This window comes from Mytilus galloprovincialis, chromosome 3 (assembly GCF_965363235.1).
Source record: "Mytilus galloprovincialis chromosome 3, xbMytGall1.hap1.1, whole genome shotgun sequence".
NCBI classification, from domain to species: Eukaryota; Metazoa; Mollusca; class Bivalvia; order Mytilida; family Mytilidae; genus Mytilus; species Mytilus galloprovincialis.
In genome coordinates, this window is record NC_134840.1 from 101,420,188 (window position 1) to 101,436,434 (window position 16,247).

The 16,247-nt window shown below is 30.9% G+C and overlaps 1 long non-coding RNA gene across 1 annotated transcript; it reads right to left on the reverse strand.

Annotated features, from left to right (window-relative positions):
- Positions 1-1,019: 1,019 nt before the first annotated feature.
- Positions 1,020-11,847, reverse strand: LOC143069561 (uncharacterized). Its single transcript, XR_012976436.1, has 3 exons — positions 11,633-11,847; positions 2,071-2,160; positions 1,020-1,207 (listed from the first exon to the last, which is right to left on the reverse strand). It is a non-coding gene; the product is annotated as an uncharacterized LOC143069561 (long non-coding RNA).
- Between the last annotated feature and the right edge of the window lie 4,400 nt (positions 11,848-16,247).

The window sequence follows — 16,247 nt, forward strand, 5'->3', positions numbered from 1 at the left end:
AAATAATGATAGGAAATGCAAGCACGGGAATATCGTATCAATTGAGAGATTAGGATCTATCCTTCCCCAAGACAAGATACTTGTATCTACGTTGCCATTCTTTTTAATGAAACAAAGTAATACCAAGTCTTACAATTTGCCTCTTAGGTTGGAATGTGGAATACTTGTGTAAAGTGTAGAAATGTCAAATGTTTTAATACCTTTGCAAGATGAGAGAGTCTTAGATTGTATGTACTCTAAAAGATCTTTGGAATTTTTTAGTATCCACATCTGATTCACGCCAACAATAGAATGGGCAGTTTCACAATAACTTTGGAGCCCGGCTTTGATTGCTGATACAATAAGATGTTAATAAATTAGAAAGAGGTTTCGTGTAGCACTTGGGAGACCAAGCAATATAGCGTTGTTTGTAAGGACACTTATGTAGTTTAGGTATCCAATACAGTGATGGAAGGTCCAGTTCCTCATCTTTGGTTGGAATTCCAAAAGAACATAGAACAGACCTTTGATTTTCCAGGATTTCCTCTTTGGTAAGTGTCGTAAGGGTATATGTTGAGTTTCAAGTGAATTGTCAATACCTAATTCATTTATCAAGCAGTTGTAATGATATTTACACACAACAATGATGTTGTTTGGGGCTTTATCTTCGGGGATAGCAACATATTTGTCATGGAGGTAGGACAAGTGTTTTGCAACATTTGTGTATTTAAACATTGACGTAGCTTGTGTATTTAAACATTGACGGTGGGTATTGGTAGACCCATTTAGTTTCTTAATTCGGATTTGTATCAACGACTTCACAGCCTAATAATCCATGCATATATGACAAATCTAGAGAGAATAATTTTCTATCAAATTTTTAATAGCCTATATAGAAAGAAGGACAAGCAGACCTTTCATTTTATTGTGCTTTTTAAATTCCAGTATTTATATGCTATTAACGTATTACAGTATTTTCAAACGCTTCCTATTTGATCCTTAACTTTTATGGTAAAATGGCCTTTAACATATCTAACATATAAAAATCTAGGTTTATTCTTAATAATTCTCAAAAACAATCACTGAGTAATGTGGCACCAATTAAGTGTATATTCGGATTTCTTCGGTTTTTACATTGGCCATTTACACCTGCAACTTCTACATCCAGTGCTGTCTCTGGCTAGTACGTATCCAAACATACAGTATCTACATGTTATCTGCGGGCAGCCTGAAAAACAAAAATATTCGAATATACAATGTCTACATGTTATCTGTGAACAGCATGAAAAATGGATATATGCAGACGTACAAAATCAACATGTTATATGGTAACCGCAAGAAATTTGCGCAACAGTAGTTTACCAATGTATAAATATCTTCAGTCCATCAAAAAGAAAATTCTAGGTAACACTCAAAAATTAAGAGAATTATCTGATTCAATTCGGGAGACTGTAATTCAGTGGTTATCTTTTGTTGTTGTATATATCATATTTGTTTTTCGTTCATTGTTTTGCACATAAAACCGGCCGTTGTATTTTTTCGTATGAATTGTTTTACATTTGTCATTTCGGGTCCTTTTATATCTTACTATGTGGTATGGGTTTTACTTATTGTTGAGCGCTGTAGTAACAAATATTTGTTAATTTCTGTCTAATTTTGGTCTCTTGTGGAAAGTTGTATCATTGGCAATCATGCCATATCTTCTTTTTTTAAATGACATTACTTATATTCATTTTGTTTTGTCTTTGAGAAGGTTCTGTATGAGCTAAGTACAACACCAAGGTGGGATGCAGGTTACATAATAATACCAATTTGAATTCCGTTTGTCTTTTGAAATATCAATCAACCAAACTCAGCAAATATGTTGCCGATCAAAAAGTTATCAATTTTGATGACATCATCGTCTGTGTATTTTTTTATAGAGATCAGTTCGGTTTTAAAAAAAAAATGTTTTTTTTTCATGACAGAAATAAATGAATTTGTATTTACGATTAACATAATGTGGATATGGCTTTGTTTAATTTTGTATTTTATTATTTCTATCATTACTAAAAGATAACATTATATTGTTTAACGTTTTACTATACTCACATTTACACATTGGACAAAGCAGTGCTGCCTGTGATTTCGATATGGCGCATATATGTTTACAACTAACAAAACATTGAGGATCTGCTATTGCTGAAAAAGAGTAAATAGATAGATCAAAAGTTGTCAAAGGTGCCAGGCTTATTATTTGGTCAATACTAGTATAACTAAATTATCAAAGATACAAGGCTTACTATTTTCTTACGATTGCAACGTATTTTTTCTACAAAAGACTCTAATAAAAAGTAAAATCACAAGAATACTGTATTCCGAGGAAAATTCAAAACGGCAAGTCCTTAATCAAATGACAAAATCAAAAGTTCAAACACATCAAACGAATGGACCACAAATAAACTCATCATAGATACCAGGATTAAAACTTTATATAACGCTAGACGCACGTTTCGTCTACAAAAGACTCATCAGTGACGCTCGAATAAAAAAATGTTTAAAAGGTCAAATAAAGTACGAAGTTGAAGAGGATTGAGGACCAAAAATTCCTAAAAAGTTTTGCCAAGTTTTACAGCTAAGGTAATCTATTCCTGAGGTAGAAAAGCCTTATTTTTTTCAAAAATTCAAAGTTTTGTTAACAGATAATCTATAGTTATGAACATATCAATGATAACTCAAGTCAACACAGACGTTCTGACTACTGGGCTGGTGATATCCTCGGGGAAATAAATCTCCACCAGCAATGGCATCGACCCCAACTGTCATATTCCTGAATTTGTACTAGCACTTTCTTCAAAAAGAAAATGGTGGATTAAACCTGGTTTTATAGCTAGCTAAACCTCTAACTTGTATGTTAATAGTTAAAATGCCAAAATGAAACATAAAGTTGAATAGCATTGACAAATGATAATTATTCCAAAACTCATTCGGTAAGCAAGAGCTTGCAGCTGCTACTCTGACTTTTAGGAAACACCACCAGCGTCTGAATAGATCGTCGAAGAACTATGGGTTATGAAAAAGGACGTCTCGTCTCCTTTTCTTACAAAGTTCATCAGTAGATACCATAACGTTTTGATAAATATTCCGTATCAACGAAAAATACATAATGCTTGAAATATAGATTCGAGGGAGTGACGTCAAGTAAATATTATAAAAAATGAACTAAACAGTAAAAGTAATAATTAACAAAGATAAATAAAAGAATATTATAAAACTGTATATAAGATGATAAACAACGTCAGTACCTAAAATTTATAGTACAAGACTATCGTGTATTATTTGTGAAGTTGATACGAAATATTTATCTCTTGGTACTTTCCGATGCACTTTTTTAGAAAAATGACGAGACGTTCTTTAACTACCGCTGATTTTTATACTTATCAATTATTAACAATACGACATGCTTTTGAAATATTCATTTAGGCTCTCCTGGGTAATTCGTGTACTTGATATCATTTAGTTTAATATGTATACCGTAATATATGATATGTACCTACCTCTTGCTTTCGTATAATTTTTGTATGTCTGTACATATACATGTACACTATGTAGTTATTGTGTGTATCTCTATACCATTGTAATTTGGTTTGTTGAGAAATAAAGATATATCATGTAAAATTACATCTAACTGACACCGTTAATTTATCAATCTATGTGCATCAAAAGGCGATTGTCACCTGCTTATGTAATCTATAATCTTCTTATAATGAGTAAGGATGCTTGATTAACCGATAATGGATGTGTATTCACCGGCTTAGTTGGCATATTGTTTTGTCCTTTACATATGATTACATGTAGGGTCAATAGTTTATTTCATTGGATTTACTAAAAATAATAATATTTTAATACATGTATTGGCAAAGTCAATGTTTTTTTTGGAAAAAAAAAATGAAAACAACACTTGATAAATGTCATGCGTCTATAGTCCTTTTCTGAACTTATCTCTATTAGGAACGTATATTTGAAAGTCAATGATTAAAAAAACGAAACAGTTGAAACTAAATGAAAATAATGTCAATGAATACATAACTTCAGCTCTTAGTTGAACTTCTTGATTTGTCTTTACTTGTGGTGACTCTTTCAACTTACATCAATTTAATAGTATTCAATGCCGATTTGTATTAGCTTTACAAAGTAGTCGTTCCTCTTATAATTGATGTGTTTCCCTCGGTTTTGGTTTCGCTGAACCAATTAATGACTATTGAACAGCGGTATACTACTGTTGTCTTTTTTCATTAACAATAACGGGTGCCTTTATTTGCCTTAATTGTATATCTCTTAACTGACATTATTTGCCGAAATGAGCTGTTTGGGGCAGTTATTTGTGTACTGTTAATGTTAGAACGAGTTTAAATTTCGTGGATAGCTCTTAAAAAATCACAAGAACGTAATGATTGATATTGTTATTCTTATAAATCGTACAAAAATATTAACGTAAAACTTCGTATTTATTCGCAAATGAGAGTAAAAAATACCTGTAACTAATAAACATCAAAGACTAAAAATGAGATTGAAATTAACATAAGCTTATTCACTTTGTGATTTGTTTCAAATCGTAGGGATAACAAGTAACATGTTATTTATAATGACCAAGATGAAATTTTAAAATACTTTCCGAAAACAAAAAATAAAGAGTTTGTTCTAATTCAAATATATGAGTTACTTCCCCGTAAACACTTTCTGTATGTGTATGGATATTCTATATAACTTTCATATATTAGTTCTGAAGGTATCATCAGCTCAGTATAGTTTTTCTGACACGATTTCTAACAAACCTTTCTAATAAGGTATGTTTGAAATAAAAATTGACTCAATTTATATTTATTATTTCTGCATTTTATATTTTTCGGTTGAATCTTAAAGTATTTAGTTTTGATATTTTTTGCAAAATAGAAAATCCTAAGACGAAATTTATTATCTTCGCACTTAAAAAAGGGGTAAAACTGATACCAGACGGTACTTCTTTATATCCAAAAAATGAGAGACATTTTTTTTTCTCATTTTCAATGTCCTACTTACTTGTATTTACAACAAGAGAGACTTTCCCCCTTTATAAGACCTTAATCACCCATTGTAGAAGATGCAATAATGTATCAGAGGCACTTTATAATGCGTGATTAATTAATTGTCTAGTTAATGTTCAACGACAATACGTGATACATAATATAATAAAAAAGGTAAACTTTGAAAAGTGGGTCAACCGTTACGAAAGAATAGGTATATGATTCCCTATCACTTCCTGAAAATAAAGAGGTTATGGTATGTAAGGCGAGAAAGAAGAAGGTATGATGCAATAATATTTTAGGACCCCTGCATTCGAAAAAAAATCTACTAATTGACATGATTTAGATGTTCACAATACTAACTATTTTTCTTATAATTTTTACCCTCACTTTGAGAATTTGTAAGTAATAAAATGTTTTACCCTTAATGATATCTTGATACTAAAACGGATAAAACATCTTTTTCGTTAAAACCTTGACTCGTATCCAATTTGTCCTAGAACTATTTTTAATTTTGACATTTAAAGTCAAATATATATATGTCATTGTCGACATATTAATGACACCATAGTGACATAAACTATTCCGAATGCACTAATTCGATCATCATAAAAATGTTTGACAATATTTTGAAAGGCATGAAGAGTTCTACTATTCATTAAGGTATCAGAGAGAATACATCCCAGAACAGATATATAACTGTTATGAAATGTCGTTCTCCTTTTTGAACGGTCACACAACCTATGATATATAAAAAAAAATAAAAATTAAATGGATGTTTTCCTATGACATATAACAATCACTATAATAAACTAGTTGATGTTGCTTAAAACGTAATCATTAAAAACAATTCAAAACAACTTATCAATATGTACATTTGGATATGCACAAAGACGCGTGTTCATATTTAAGGACGTCTTTACACTTAGGCTATTTGATGTGTACCGATTGAAAATAATAATGATATGTGACCTGTATGAAAAAAGAGGTATGGGATGCTAACCAGCGAGACATCTTTTCACCTGAGACATAACCAGCGAGACATCTTTTCACCTGAGACATAACCAGCGAGACATCTTTTCACCTGAGACATAACCATCGAGACATCTTTTCACCTGAGACATAACCAGAGAGACTTCTTTTCACCTGAGACATAACCAACGAGACATCTTTTCACCTGATACATAACCAACGAGACATCTTTTCACCTGAGACATAACCAGCGAGACTTCTTTTCACCTGAGACATAACCAACGAGACATCTTTTCACCTGAGACATAACCAGCGAGACTTCTTTTCACCTGAGACATAACCAACGAGACATCTTTTCACATGAGACATAACCAGCGAGACATCTTTTCACCTGAGACATAACCAACGAGACATCTTTTCACCTGAGACAAATGACATAGATGTAAGAAGCTATAGGACACCTGTACGACCTTCAACTTTTTTCAAGATAAGGTTTATGGGGAAATTTATAATTGTGTGCGGATTATATATTAAAAAGTCAAAACTGTGTAACACTAAAGAAAACAATACGGTAGGATTTTGAACTAGATGATATGAATTCTGGTGAATAGTTGTCTCATTTGCAGTCATACCACATATTCTTACTTTATATTGTAAATGTTTTAAAATACTTTCAGAAAAACAAAAAAATAAAAAGTTTGTTCTAAATGAAATATATGAGTTACTTCCCCTTAAACACTTTCTGTATGTGGCCCAAGACCACAATTAATGACCCCGCTTTTCGTTGTCCACGAATATAGTTCCTTTTAATTAGAGTGTATTTTTCCTTAATTTTTTTTCTTTCCTTTCCTCACTCATTCCTTAAATCTTTTTGGGTGGAAATGAAAGAAGAGAGGTCAAATAAATTTTTGGAGGTTGTATTTTAACTGAATTTGATATGGAATGAGTGATTAGGTCAAGTGCAAAAAGGTGATATTTACAGTTTTCGGAACATCTCTTGACTTGTCAATAGGGGTATGGATGTGTATTGGCTAAATTTGTAAAAGTGATTGCTTCAATCTTTCTGAATTTTGGATATATATTTGGACTAGGACAATACATTACACACACAAAAAATTGGACAAAAGTGCATGGTGCAATTTTTTTAATGATGCAAAAGGTTATAAAGAACTGATAGAGGAATTAATTGTGGTCTGTGGCCTAAGAGGTGCATTTCAGCAAATTTAGAATTTTTACTTTGGCATCTTTTCTGAATGATCTATTGGTATTGATTTGTCAAACTATATGAGAAGAAATGATTTTCACTTTCATTTGATAGAAATTTTGTGAAAAAGTCACTTTTCAGGTTAAATGCCTAAAATGTAGCTTTTTCACTTTTTTCACTATTTTTTCAAAAACAGCATGCTTAATTTCTCTCTGACAGTTTTTTTCTGATATCTATTTGTGTTTGTGGTATTTATTTCAGTTGTTTAACTTATTTGTGAACTCTGAACACAAAAAAAAGTAGATAAAAACATAAAAAGAGTGCAAAATGTGCTGTTTTAATAGTCTAAGTCTAACGGTCAGTATACGCAGCAGGAGAAATGTGAAGTTCTATGCACTTAAAAGTTGTATTCCAAAACAGATTGCACTGAACCTACATCAAAAACACTTATTACTGGTTGCTTAACCATTTCTGTTTCACAGACTACCTTTACTTTCTTCTGTTGGATAGCTAGTGGTTTAAATATTGGCCTTTTGAGGCTGACATTTCATTCAGTTTTTAAACAGTAAAGTTAATAAACTTTGCATCAGACCATACTGTCTGCATATATAGTTGAAAGTGACAGTCTTGTTACATCCAGGCTCCATGTTTTATCATATCTGAGCACAGATTTTAGCAAAAAGAAGTATATCTCCATCTCCCATATCATTTATATGCTTTTAAATATGCAAATGTGGGGAACGGCCTAAACTGGCAATCTGTTTTTTAAGCATAACATTGCTAAAGACCATTTTATCCACATGCGTTATGCTATTTGAAACTTATATTTCCATCAAAAGTACATTTATAACCTGTTAAAGTTTGTTTGATAACTTAACAACTTCAGAAAATTGTGGTAAGTGAAAAATATTACATTTGATATAAGGCCTCACCCTAATTGAAAACCTCTATTTTTTGGCACAGGCTCATATAAAATTAACTTCTGGCCATTTTGCATAAGTCTGATACATGAAATATGCTTTCTGTTGCTTTAAATAGATGTTAACTTATACATAGAGACATTAAAAAGTGTCAGTTTTGGTATCTTTTGGTTTTTAGAAGCTCAAATTTGATAGTGTTAATTGTTCTAATTCAACGCCACAATTCAGCACCCAAAATTCAGATATAAAAAATGCCACATTTTTTTTATTTGGTATCATATGGCTTTGAAACTTTGTAACCTGTTTTATAATATACTAAGCTTGAATCATGCCAAGTTTTTTTAGAATTGGTCAAGTTTTAGGCCCCTAATAGGCCCAAGACCACAATTAATGACCCCGCTTTTCGTTGTCCACGAATATAGTTCCTTTTAATTAGAGTGTATTTTCCTTAATTTTTTTTCTTTCCTTTCCTCACTCATTCCTTAAATCTTTTTGGGTGGAAATGAAAGAAGAGAGGTCAAATAAATTTTTGGAGGTTGTATTTTAACTGAATTTGATATGGAATGAGTGATTAGGTCAAGTGCAAAAAGGTGATATTTACAGTTTTCGGAACATCTCTTGACTTGTCAATAGGGGTATGGATGTGTATTGGCTAAATTTGTAAAAGTGATTGCTTCAATCTTTCTGAATTTTGGATATATATTTGGACTAGGACAATACATTACACACACAAAAAATTGGACAAAAGTGCATGGTGCAATTTTTTTAATGATGCAAAAGGTTATAAAGAACTGATAGAGGAATTAATTGTGGTCTGTGGCCTAAGACATGTATGAATATTCTATATAACTTTCATATATTAGTTCTGAAGGTATCATCAGCTCAGTATAGTTTTCTGACACGATTTCAAACAAACCTTTCTAATATTGTCCGGTTATAAATTTCAATTTCATATAGAAAATAAGGGTTTACCCCAATCAGGCAAAGTTGACGGATTTGGCTTTTATTCAAGGTGCTTTTTGTCAATAGCTCCTCAACTGTTTAGGTTGTTGGCTTTCAAATAGTTGGCTTTTAGAGTTCATGATGAGGCAAATCCAGAATAGTGCCTTGGACGAACAACCTTAATAACGTGTTGTATTTATTTTTTATAACTTGATTATATTGATTTCACCAAATATTTGCATAAGTGTCGCGATTGAAAAAAAAAAGAAGCTCCCTATTTTTTTTGTTATTTTTTTTTTGTTTTTTGTTTAAGGTTGACGTAACTAACTGTCATACTATTTAAACTTTTTAACATGTTGTATCATAACTTGAGTTTGCTTGGATTGATATACGGGCCATTCGTGTTGGAATTGATAAACGTAACACAACGGTTTATTTTAATATATCATTCCAGAGCCAATAGGCATTGATAATCAGATACATAAAAAGCATTTTTAAATGTCATGCACTATTACAAATTGATACCAATGCAAACATAAGAATGATGTAGGATTGATGCATGTATACTCGCTTTTAATTTTAAGCATGATTATTCTTTTCAAAGTAATTACACTTTTAAAAGTCTTATTTGAAACAATTATGCAAAAACAAAATGAAATATTTAGAGGGCAGACGCTAATAAAATGGTTCTGTAGAAAAGTACATGATTGAACATTCCCTCAGTGTGTTACATTTTAATGTTGTGTCGTTGTTCTCCTCCTATATTTAATGCGTTTCCCTCAGTTTTTGTTTGTTACTCCGATTTTGATTTTTGTCCATGGATTTATGAGTTTTGAACAGCGGTATACTACTGTTGCCTTTACTTGTACGACTGAGAGAATCTTCATGCATGTACTTTTCTATAGAGCCATTTTATTAGCGTCTGCTCTCTAAATATTCCATTTTGTTTTTGAAAAATTCTAATATGCAAAAAAAGGTTAAATCACGTGCTTTTAGAGCAGCTGTTTTTTTAAAGGGTTCAGATTTTAAAATAAGCGCAACTAAAGAGACATGTATTATAAAAATGCGCATTTGTTGTAGTAAAATCGATACCGTTAATGTTATCAAAAGCAAAATAACAAAGATATTGAACTCTGCGAAAAAATTAAAACAAAAGTCCCCAATCAATTAAAGTAGTATTCAAAGCCAATTATTGACTTGCGTAGATATACATCCTGTAGATTTCCTATATGTTGGCATTACTCAAGGGTTTCCTTTTTGAAATTGCCATTGTCTTTTTCTAGGTTGGAGTCGAACAGACATATTTTAGATTATAGCATAAAGGTGAATTATTTTAAAGTAAATTGGGGTATGGACTAGTTATCATAAGACGACAGAGTTCTCTTATTTAATATTTTGAGTCCTTTGTCTTTTCTTTTTTTCCCCTTTATTTTATATCACCAATTTATTGATTCAAATTTTGTTCACTGAGTTCTGCATGTAGTTCTAGTTGTATTTTTACAGCAATGTGATCGAGGCTTTTGGTTGATCTCACCAAATTATGTGTATTCCCCAACCAGGAGCTGATCATGGAGTGATTTTCTTTGGTACCGTCAGTTATAATTGTTTATCTTTATTTCATTTACAACATTTTACATGCTATTTTTTTATACCACATATTTCAGTATATTTTTATTTGCATATTTATTCCAATGTTAAATAAATTTAAATATATCAATATATCAATAGAATGTTTTAATTTTCCAATAGAATTTAAATTTGATTTATTATATTGCTAAGAAGCAAAGACTAGTACTTAATCATTGTGTATTCTTTCTGTTCAATGAGGGTATTTACGAAGAGCTTATTCAGTTCAAATTTCAACACAAACTTTTCTCTCTAGTCGTTCAATTTTGTCCCCCTGTACAATCCTATTTGACAGATATGACAACCTTCACCACCCTAGACTTGAAAACAACCTCGATAACCTAATGTGTATTCTGTATTTTTAGAAGTAGCACCAGGTCAACTTCATTTTGCCCCATAAAACACAATACCATAAAGCCACATACATATGTATTTGTTTTAACGACATGCAATTTTGCAACTTATGTTATCAGAAAACATTTCTTACAATAATATTTATAAAATATATTAATGAAATAATGAAATAATGAAGTGATGAAATAAAGTAAGTTAAGTGATTTACAAAAAAATGCTTTACTAAATAGTATTAATATAACTTTTATTAGAAACAATAAAAACACACCAAAACACACAAATATGTTTTTATTGTTTTTTGTTTTTTTGTTTTGTTTTATCTAATGACATACCATCTAAAAGCTCCTGCCGAACTCCGAAAAAAATAAAAACGGAAAGTCCGTAGTCCAATGGCAAAATCAAAAGCTCAAACACATAAAACGAACGTGATTTATAATTTGAAAAAAAAAAACAATAATGAAATCAATTAACAAAAAAAAAAGAAAATAAAGTAAATAGAATAATCGACAAATATGGGCATTGCTAATTAAAAGTATCAATTATTTTAAAAGAAACTACACTTTACAGTTAAAGTTCAGCTTCTGAAATCTTACCTTGACTCAATATGAAGGATAACGTAAGCATCAATGCGAAGATCTTCATTTTTATGAATGGTTTAACCATCGTCAGCATTTTATATAACTCCCACATTGCTGTATCGTTCTGTTCATTTGTGTCTACCAATTATTCGTGTCAATAACAGCCGTTATATTTAATTTACAGGTCAATTAACTGTATAGCGATTATCACCAACATGATGAAATGCAATCACTAGTGTTCAAACCAATTGCAATGTGAACGTCTGTAATCCGATTAAACAGATTGAACTTAACATCACGAGCGGTCATTTGAGATCACAAAGCTTAGCTGACATTGACTACTGAAATAACAATTTCAAAAATTTATTTTTACATAATAATAAATAATACAAGGCAATGTATTTCCCATAAATAATGAAGTTAAGCACGCTGTACGAAAGTTAATAATTACCAAAATTGGATTTATGTTTACAAATTTGTAATTTCAAAAAACGCATTTTCACCCAAAAATTCAAAAGTCGATAATAGAACTTAAAACTTTAACCTTAAAAATGGTCTGCTTTATCTTTTTTAATGCCTTTGTAGAAATTTGAATACTTAATTCTCATCTTCTGTGCCCAACTTTTGGGTTAAATACAAGTTTACCGTACTAACAGTATTTTCCAAATTATGAAATAAATTTATCGAATCTCCAAACCAAAAAAGAAAAATTTGCATTACAAAATCTATAAAATGTCTATATGAAAAAAGAGAATTTCACAAAAATACTGAACTCCGAGAAAAATTCAAAACGGAAATTCTATTATCTAATTGCAATATGTTGTTACTTAAAACTTATTGTAATATATATGTACCTGTATCATACAGTACATGATATTTACTAGAAATTTAGGTAATATAGATTTGGGGATACTGTTACAATTTAAGCAGTTTGAAAGTTTATCTATTTCAAATATCTTAAAGTTATGATTTACAAACATCGAATATTGTGATCACTTTTGGTAATATTTCTGTATCAAAATGTTAAGTACAAATCAAGTACTGTAAAATACAGGTACCTAAATATAACAATAATTTTAAAATATAGAAATAGTATTTTTAAAATTAATTTTTCAGTTATTACAGATTTTAAGTACAGAAATAGTACTTATGAAAAAAGTAGTAGTGTATACGATAGTTGCATCAAATTCCATTATATTGACAACGATGCGTGAACAAAACAAACAGACATAACTGGTAAAAAATGTCCAAAAGTATGGGTTTAGCTGTCAACATTGTGTTATAATCTTTATCACAATAAAAACAAACAAATGTTTTACAAAGAAGGACAAAAGGGCATAGATCAAATTTAACAACCTCATTCATTGCTTTCTTTATATTTTTGAATTTTCTTTATGTATGTAAAATCCACCCATATTAAAAGGTAAGTACTGGGACCGAATGATTAGATGACAATTAAAAAAAGGCAAAAGTAGTATACTGCTGTTCGAAATTCATAACTCGATTGAGAAATAAAAAAAACAGGTTACAAACCAAAACGGAGGGAAACGCACCAAATATAAGAGGATAACTACGACACAACAGAAACACAACATTTAAATGTAACACACACAGAAACGAACTATGATATAACAATGGCCATTTTCCTGACTTCATACAGGACATTTTACATGGCAAGACTACAATACCAATAAATAGGAGAACATATAGGACAGAGAAACACACGAATAATTGCTAACAAAAGCAATGTGTCTAAACCACACTGGCAAAAATTGTTCAACACGATGGTATCTAACATCCGGCACAATGACGGAACATCATTAGACAGAAGAAAGATAGGTTTCTCCTTATTTTCTTATTTTATTTATGATATCGAAGTATATATATATACATATACAATTATTTTCTATTGTGAGATGCAATATTTTCTACAACCGTTCTATATTAACGGAGAAATAAGTAAAAATGCACGTCAAAATGACGAATTGAGTGAACCTTGCCTCGAAATTGTTTAATTTCTCGTTAAATTGTTCACATTGTACGTAAAGAAAGGTATGGGAAGAATGATATTGACACGGAGATTGCAAAACTAGTGATTATGAACATCTCAATACTTGTATTTATAACCCGGTTTGGTCAAATAAAATATCGTAATCGCATCTCGTTATAATTGATCATAATTTAACTTCAGCTTTAAAAAAGAGTTTTGTGGGTTGTTGGAAAACAAGTTTTTTCACAGGACAACGGCTTATTATTTATATGATCAGTTTAGATTCAAATAAATAATAAGCAAACACTTGAATTCCTACTCTTATAGAACACGAATAATTCTAATTTTACTTTGCATTCAAAATTTGTTAACAGCAGAATAGATAGAAATGAGTTATGACGCAATTTGCACCTTTATAAGTAATATAATCATTCTATGTATGTAATCTTTTCTATGATCGTTAAAAATAAATCTTCTTAAGGATAAACGTTGATAATAAGACAAATGTATATGCATGCATAACTCATTGACATAGAAAATGAATGTAAACTTTATAGGAAGAAAAGGATTACAACTACCATGCATTAAAAATAAAATACATTTATAACTAATTGTAACTATACTACTACAAATGTATGTATAAATTAGTATAATAGTCTCAGGTCATCGACAAAATTCAATAATAAATATTTTGTTAACCCAGTTAACCTTACTATAAAAAAACCGAGTCTGCACTGTCGCCATTGTGTTATGATGATCGTACACTGACGTTGGTCAATAAATTTTGACAATATATACGGACAGACGGATTCAGTTTATTTCAAAGTGGACGTAATTCGAGCAGCTTTTACATACCGCCGAGCGTAGAGAGTCGAACAATATTTTTACTATATTTTGCTTTAAAAAACCGTCAAATAAAAAATAGTTGAACCAATATAGTTTTGGCAATCAAAGGTGGTGTCGGAGGCGTGCAACCTATACGTCTTCTAGATTCGCCACTTATCTTATAAAGTGTATACCGAATTAAAATATTGTAAGACATAAGGAAATAGGGACACCCTTGAAATCGGATTATGTGAGTTTGATTATGTTTATTATAAACATTCCAATTAATATTTTTAAACAAGCGAGTGATTCGAATTCATAGCGTTTTGAACTATTTGTATAAAGCTGCATATGTCAAACGTTAGAAGGTTTGACTGCAATATATACAAGTATCAATCTGATTAAAAACCGATCTCTCATCGTTCCCGTTTGTTCCACGGGAAACCGGGAGCGATGAGAGATCGGTTTTTATTAAGATTGTACAAGTATGGAACACAGATCTAACGATTTTTTCTATTTGCCATATGTCCATTGCCCTTGCCCTTGACCTCATTTCTATATTATTTTTCCTTTGGCCACATGGCGACTTATGTCACAATGAACTTCTTTCTTTAATTAATTGGTAAATTTTAAGGGTCTTTGTTGTTGGTTTTAATAATTAGAATGTGTTCATGTCCGTCTGGCAGGATTCATTAGACCTCGAATTAAATGGTTCCATAAACAATCGGTTTAGTACCGGTGACCATTTTTTTTTTATCTTACAGACCTTCAAAATAAATTGAACTGCGATTATTTAAGAATTTGTGAAATGTCAGTGCGTATACTTAAGTATAAATGTTTTTTTGTTGAAAAAAAGCCAGTGAAGTTGTTTGCCTTCTCCGATCAAGTTATCTCGTTCGTGAAATTTGTGAAATTTTCAGTTGTTACACAATTTTGTTTTCAAGAACGGTGCAATTTTGTTTGGAATTTTTGGTTGTTCTTTGCTCACTTGACCCAACAGGAAAAGTCATTTTTTTCATCACTTGGCACCAGTCGACCGTCGTTCATTTTCGTTTCAATACAATTTTAAATAAATTTTCACATCTAAAATTACTAGGCTGCATTTAACAAACCTTATCTAAAATCATATGTCATTTTTTAATTATAACTAGGATATATGGTTTTAAAAAGTTTACTCTGACCCCACTTGTCAACCAAAATGGCCGTCATGGCTAAATAGAGTACACATAAGGGGGCATGCAAGTGCATGATGTCAATTATTTAAAAACGGCCGTAGACATAGAAAATTCGAAAAGTTGAGCTCTACAATTTGTCAATTTACTTCAAAACTTTCACATAACTTCTTAAAGGAGTTATTGCATTGCCCTTAAAAGACGAATTTGAAGTTCTTTATATCAATTTATATCTATTATTTTCAAACATATGACAGTAATATAGCAAAAATGATATAGGAACCAAGATATACAAATAAGTCGACTTGGCTGATATCCTTATAAAACTTATTGACCTTTAATTAAGAGGTTTTTTTTCCCCATTTCTTTGCGTTTTTACACGCCCGTCACAATTTTGACAGGACGTTTTTATTGTATACATCCGTCCGTCCGTCTGTCCTTCCTTCAATCCGTCTGACTTTTCTCAATCTATAAGTCATTCTGTTCGTCAGTCAGTCTATCTATTCGTCTATCCTTCTGTTCAGCGTAAACATATCGCACCGTAACTTGAGAACAGCTAATTTAATTTTCGTGAAACTTAACAAAGATATTTCTTATAATGGTCAAACTATCTGTAAACCTTTTATTGAAAATCAAATGAAAT